We start from the raw sequence: 7,177 nt of genomic DNA, 5'->3' as shown, positions 1-7,177 counted from the left end.
AATATTACCGTAGCAATACTGGAGTTTCGTTGAGTTTTGGCTAGATGCAGATGACGTATGAGGGTGAACCCATGGCTCAAATTAATTGTATCTAAATATTACCCTGTGTCGCTATGGTAATATTTACAATTAATTTGAGCCATGGGTTCGAACTCAACGAAACTCCTAAGTGTCACTATGGTAATATTTACAATTAATTTGAGCCATGGGTTCCCCCTCATACCTCATCTGGATCCAGCCAAAAGTCCGAGGAACTCAAGGAAACTCCTCAGTGTCGCCACGGTAATATTTGCAAATAATTCGAGCCATGGGTTCATGGGTTCACCCTCATATCTCATGTGGATCCAGCCAAAAGTCCGAGGATCTCAACGAAACTCCTCAGTGTCATTACGGTAATATTTACAATTGCATATTAACTTATTCATTCAAATTGGAATTTGTTCAAACATTTAAAATATTTTCTTTCTTTTTAAGACATTCAAGCATCTCAAGGAAGTAAGGAACAACAAGTAGCTCCATGTTCCTCTACTGGTAGGTCACAGATCTTATCTATAATTCACTTGAAAGACGAAGTTTCATTTTGTTTTTAGATTTCAATTGCCTTCTCTTGGTCACACATTTAACTTTTTGTTGTCAGGTATTTAACTGATCCACTGGAACCAGATTGATGATATATTGCATGTATACTTATAAGATGAAATTTACAATTACTGCCTACGATACCAACTTTTTTTCAGAAACTGGGTTTTCCTGACTATTTTGTATATGCTGTAGAGATATACAGATAAAAACAATATTACAGTACCCTGCATATTTCTGAGTCCTATATTTTTCCTGTTTCAATGTTTTTCCAGTTTTTGTGTTTTGATGCTAAAATATGATGGCACAGTCTTTTTATATGACATTACGACGTCGGGAAAAGTTCTGATTCTAGTAATAATATCATTGTACTACCCATTCCTAATCACATTTTGAGAATATTCTTTGTTCATATAATTTTTTAAGGATTTACTTTTGCCTCAATTTCTAAGATAAGTGGTGCACACAGTATTTCCTAGATGCACTCTTGTCTGTATGCAACTTTTGATCTGCATTACATATATTTAGACGCTTCGTCTCCATTAAATGAAGGCTTCTTTATTAATAAAATGGAAAAACATAGTAAAAAAATGCTCTTACTAGGTTTTGAGGATGAATGAGTGAATGAAATTTTCTTTTTACAAGGCCATAAGCATTAATTTCTCTGATATAACAAATAAAGTCACAGCAAGGCAAGTTTTGAATACTTAACGGACATTTGCAGGAAAATCAACAGTGAAAGATAACTTTTTTCACAAAAATTTCACTGTGTTTTCAGCCTTATCTTAAAAAGTACAAATTTAATATTATATTGCACAATATGAAACAAACTGAAAGGGCAACAAAAGTTTTAATAATTTTAATAGTTTTATAATGCCTATAAACTGAAATTATGAATGAAAATCCATTTAATTATTTATTCTAAACCCTAATAAATTACATTTTTTAAAACTTAATAGAAATTCGATATATTTTTAGTTCCCCCACAGAATAATGGTACCAACACCAGTGAGGTTATTGATGTGTCGTTGACTGCAAGTGTCGATTGTAAGTAATTTATATCATTTATGGGGAAATGAGTCTTCTGTATTGCAAAACACAAGTTGATGTCTGTGCCACCATTTACAGAAACTGGGTCTTTTGAGTATTTTGTATCTGCTGTATAGATCAGTAAAAAGAATGCTATAGTACCTTGTATATTTGCGAGTCATAACAGAAAAGCAAATTATCATGTCTACCACACACATTATCTTCAGGTCTTAAATCATTACTCAAGCTTTTTGGATATCTTTCATATTTTAATCCTTTCTCTATGAAACTGCTTGGAGTATTGGAACTAAACTTAGCAGGAATGTTCATTGGATATTTGTTATACCATGCCAACCTCTTCCATGATAAGACAGATTTGCCAACACGTATAACCCTGGTCCCTATTTTTAGCCCTATACGTCACATTTTCCCTTCCAGTACAAACTTAAACACTGTCTAAAATTGCATTAAGTAGATTTATCTTATCAACACATGCCAATAGGAGTGCTCCTGAAGTAACAGATTAGTTTTGGGCCTTTTAGAAGATTGTGGCATAACTAACATGTATTTAAGGTTAATGTAGAAATGTATGTTCTATAATACTTTGAATTCTGTTATAAAGTTTAAGAAGAACTGCTAATTATAGAAGTTTTTTTTGCAGTATTTTTGCACAGTTTGGCAGACCAAAGTGCTGTAAACAGGCACAAAGTAAAATGAACAAAATAGAGGAGGAAGAGGTTGAGACAAAACCAGAGAATCTACAGGATCATGCTTCTGTTTTACTGAACCCAGCAGTTCAATCATTGGCAAAGCCCTTTTTCGATAAAGATGCATGGGACCTAGTAAAAAATACACTCAAAGTATTAGAAGGTAATTTATTGAAACCAAATTTTGTCTACGCTATTGTCTATTATATTTGGGGGTTGAGGGTTAAAATTATTTCATGCCATACATCTGAAATGTGAATAACCTTGGATTGCATAATTAATTACATTTATTAGTTCACCCAATATAAAGCATTCATCATTTCTATCAGTTCATTGGTACGTCCTTCCCTTCGTCCCTTCCTCTTATATTTTGTCTGTTCCACAAAGCGACAATCATTGAATGAAATCCAGTGATCATTTTTTTCTCACATTTAGGATTATTTATGTTGGTTTTTATGTCTATAGATGCAACATTTAGTTTCAACATACGAGGGTTGTCCGTAAAATTCGTGGACAATCACAAGATTATACTCTAAAATTATTCTGGTAGAAAAAATATTCTAATATTTATTCTATGTCAGTATTTCTTTATTTGCATGTAAAATTTCATGAAGATAATACAATTTTTAATTCTATAAATCGCTATTTTAAAAATTTGTGCATGTATACCCGGAGCACAAGCATCGAACGTTCGACGTTAAAATATTGAAATTTTTTATAGGCTTTTGTGCCCCGAATCTGTTATTTTCTCCAAAAACGCACACTATTTGCCAATCAAACTGTATTAATTTTCGACAAGGATCTTTTTTTTCCAGTTTTTAACCAGTCAATAATTTGTAACACTAACTATTATTAAAGATGTAGTAAAATCTCGGCCAAGGCATTTCTTTTGTTAAATGTTACTCATTTGTGTACTAGTAATTCCGGGAAAATGACGATATTTTTCCTCGTGTCTACAATAATTCCTTCCACCAAATCAGTTAAAAACGTTTGATTACATGTTTGTATATTAAAGAAGCCTTCATTGAAATGAATGGTACTTTATTTAATGTGTTAAAGTGTCAAAATCAGAAATTTTATAGACACTTATGTGACTTTTTCCTAGCGCCCTGCTCCGCCCCTTCCTGAAAACGTTCATTTTTACGTCGATTCAGTTTACATATAATCTGTTTTGAATATCACTCGGAAACACAAATAACGACGCAATGGTTTCAAAGTTTAAGTATTTCATCAAAATTGTAATGTGAACACTGTGATATCATTTTAATACAGTTTTGTACAATGTTTTAAAAAATATGAACGCTAGAATTGAGATCACTTGACCTGACGTTTGTCGAAATTTCACATTGCTCCGGGTCACCTAACCTACAATGTTAGAGACTGACTAAATTCATTTATTTTCAATTTTGATATCACACTTATGTTCTAAATTTGGAAGTATATATAGATCGTGGATATAAATAAAAAAATCTATATATGACTTTCTTTTTATGAAAATTAGACCTGTCCACGAACTTTACGGACAGCCCTCGTATCGTTGGGTTTCCCAAACCTGGTATATCTTTTCAGAATACAGTAGCTTTAGCTCAATGATATCTCATGATAGTTTGAAGATGAGTTCTGACCGAGTTATGCCCCTTTTCAACCTAGAAAATTGACGAAATATCCTTGTTAGCGCTCTAAATTTGAAAAAAAAAAGTTGAATTCAAAATATGTATAGGAATATTGCCTTTGAAAACTCAAACAATAGCAGAAAAAAAAATTGGGGCGGCGGGGGATATCGGAACGCTGTTCTCGTTATTTATACACATCAGACTTGGAACTTTACAGCAATACATCTATATTAAAGCAAGTTAAAAGGCTATTTGTATTCTTATTCTGCCTCCATTTTCAATTTTAATTGTTGAAATTGAAATATTGTCAACTGAGTTAGTGCCACTGCTAGACTACACTACAGAAATGTGAGGGTACTGCCTAATATACAGCAACCAAATTAAACATCTGTTGATTCTTTGTTCTTTCTATTCTTTTTCAGGTGTTTTATCCATAGACCAACAAACAATTACAGAAGGCTTTGTCTCGGATATGTCCAACTCCCGGGGCAGATCAATGATATTTAGTCTCCTTTCACAACTATTCGGCTCAGACACCTCAGTCAGAGTGGTGAATATTGGTGGTTCCTCAACTGTCAACGAGCCATCAGTTAGGGAATTAGCCTTTGAAGTTACATTTGAGAAAGTGAGTACGACTCTTCGCCATCGGAATCTCCTTCCAAGTTGCAAAGTGAATCTACGGTGACAAGATGTTCACCTCGCATTTCACAGAAAGCTCCTTAATTAAAGGACGTTGATTGTAGTACTAGTCGAGTCTTCAAGTTCATACCAGACATAGTTCTCGAAAGCACATCCAAAGAACACTTGCTTGTTGAAATAAAAAAAGGGAGGCTATTATATCCGCAATCGGTATCTCAATTGAGATATATGCTAATGCCAGCAGCAATCAAGCAAGGCTCAGCTGTGGGTGTCTTGATATGCACGAATCAGGCACTTCTAGAGAAATGCATCTTAGCTGAGAACGAAGTGAGGTTTGAGAGAAATTACTTCAAGTTGAGCGACCATTCTCTTGTGGCGGACATGGAAATCCTCTTTTCAAATATCTATATCCAAGCCATGACAACGAAGTGAGGTTTGAGAGAAATTACTTCAAGTTGAGCGATCATTCTCTTGTGGCGGACATGGAAATCCTCTTTTCAAATATATTTGACAACAATTGTTATTAAATTTAAGATCTCATATCCCCCATAAGATGAACAAAACAGAATAAGTGATACATTAAAGGTTATTTGTAATTTTGTCTCCTCTCGAATCCAATTCTCCAATCTTTCCCACATATTATAATATCGATAAATTTATATTCTGCAAAAACAATAATTATGCTGCTTTCCTTTCAAAATGGAACCTGTGGACAAAGCTTTTTAATTGAAAACAACTAACACCTCCCCTGTGCAGGCTTACCCCTTTTCTATGAACACTATGATCTACTGCACTCTTGAAGGTGGGTTGCTTGGTTAGATTTGTTGATTGGAACTTTTGTTTGGGATAATAAACAGTTGGGACATGACTTGTGTGTGTTTGCTATATAATAACCTGTAACAGTTATTTTTAGCTCACCTGACCCAAAGGGTCAGTGTGAGCTATTGCCATCACTCGGCGTCCGTCGTCCGTCTGTCCGTAAACTTTTCACATTTTGATCAACTCCTCTGAAACCGCTAGGGCAATTTTAACCAAACTTAATAGGAATGATGTATGCAACCTGAAGCGTTCTTATCGTCAGTGCAAAGGTAACGTGAAGAAAAGTTGAAAGGGAAGGAAAACATGGAAATATTTTGAAAAACTTGATGCAATTTTGGGAACTCGGCCTGCATCCTCCCCAGTTAATGTGATCGAAATTGGAATTCGCAAACGCTATGCTGATTTCTCTTCATCAAGCGAGTAAAGTAGTGATGGAGTACAAGAAAAGGAACAGGGGTCTGAAGAACAATCTGCTGAAAAAGGGGACAAAAATGAAGATCTGGCCATGGATGCAATACATTCCCTGATCGAGGAAACAGCAAAGGAAACAACATTGACTGGGGATAAGAAAGATCAGGAGATAGCAAGCAAAGCAAATGACCCAAAACCCCAAAAGAAGGAGGAAAGTACAGTGAAAAGGGACGGTAAGGGGAAGAAAGCCAAAAAGAGTAGATTATAGGTAGCTCTTGGGACCGTTATGGAAGGTTTCAGCACATCAAACGAAAAGTCGGAGGACAAATTCTTGGAATTTGAAAACAAGTCTGAGATAGAAAAGAAAAAGATTGAACTGGAAAAAGCCAAACTGGGGTCTGAAGAACGACAGAAACGTGAGGAACGCCAGCATCAATTCAATATGATGAATCTGATTATGGGGATGGTTGTTAGGCAGGGTCCCCCAGGGCTTAACAGTAATGGTACCACAATCCTCATTCATTGGAGGCTCAGGACCTACCAGTATGTGCTACGTACCCCAATCTCAAACAGAAGTTTAATAAATCCGCCATTGCCACTACATGTGTGTCATCTTCTCCTTTTTCTTCAGCCAGTCCACTGAACACCGGTAACAGTACTTCAAAAGCGGCAGATTTGTAAGAATTGGTTTCTGTAGTACACGGCGATGTGGAAGACTTGTAAATGCTGGATCACTTTCAAAGACAGAAGATACGTCATCGAAGATCAAGTCTGCAGCTTATAAGAAACGTTGTCATCAAAACAGAACTTAAAAGTCGGAGGACAAATTCGTCCTTGTATATCTAGATGGAACCGTCGTGGAAATGATCTCGGGTTCTGAAGATGAGTTCTTCTTGGTTCATGTAGCAGAGATCCACAGAGGCGTTTTGACAGATTTCAACTTTACCTTTGTTCTAAAAGTAAGCCTGCACAAATTACTAATGCACAATATAAAGCTATAAAAAAACTTCTATTATCCTAGCAAATGGATAATGTATTCAATCCAACTCTTTGAGGTCCATGTAACCGTTAATTGTAACATGACATGCAAACCAAAACTGTACAATTTTTGTCACTTAAAATCACATTATTGTAAAACTTTGAATAAAAAAATAATATATATACTGTGAAACATTCATTTTACTTATATAAAAATGACGTTGTTATTTTCAGAACTTTTTCATAAAAGTTTGCTGTATCATCTGTCCTTCAGTTTGAGCTATGATAGTTTGATGAGGATTTGATAAAGCTATATGTAGAGTTGAAGTTATTTAATTAATAGATTGGAGCTATTGTTTCAGAAAATCATCTATTCGAGCTAAGATTCGTTTATAATAAGTG

At 35.0% G+C, this 7,177-nt stretch overlaps 1 pseudogene; it reads left to right on the top strand.

The window, feature by feature from the left end:
- The first annotated feature begins 307 nt into the window (after positions 1 to 307).
- Positions 308 to 6,065, top strand: LOC133179570 (uncharacterized; annotated as a pseudogene).
- The last annotated feature ends 1,112 nt before the right edge of the window (positions 6,066 to 7,177 follow it).

This window comes from Saccostrea echinata, unplaced genomic scaffold, assembly GCF_033153115.1.
Source record: "Saccostrea echinata isolate AGI-Se365-2 ecotype Australia unplaced genomic scaffold, CSIRO_AGI_Sech_v1 ptg000005l, whole genome shotgun sequence".
Taxonomy (NCBI): Eukaryota; Metazoa; Mollusca; class Bivalvia; order Ostreida; family Ostreidae; genus Saccostrea; species Saccostrea echinata.
The sequence above is the reverse complement of the archived record's forward strand: the minus strand, read 5'-3'. Positions and strand labels throughout refer to the sequence as shown.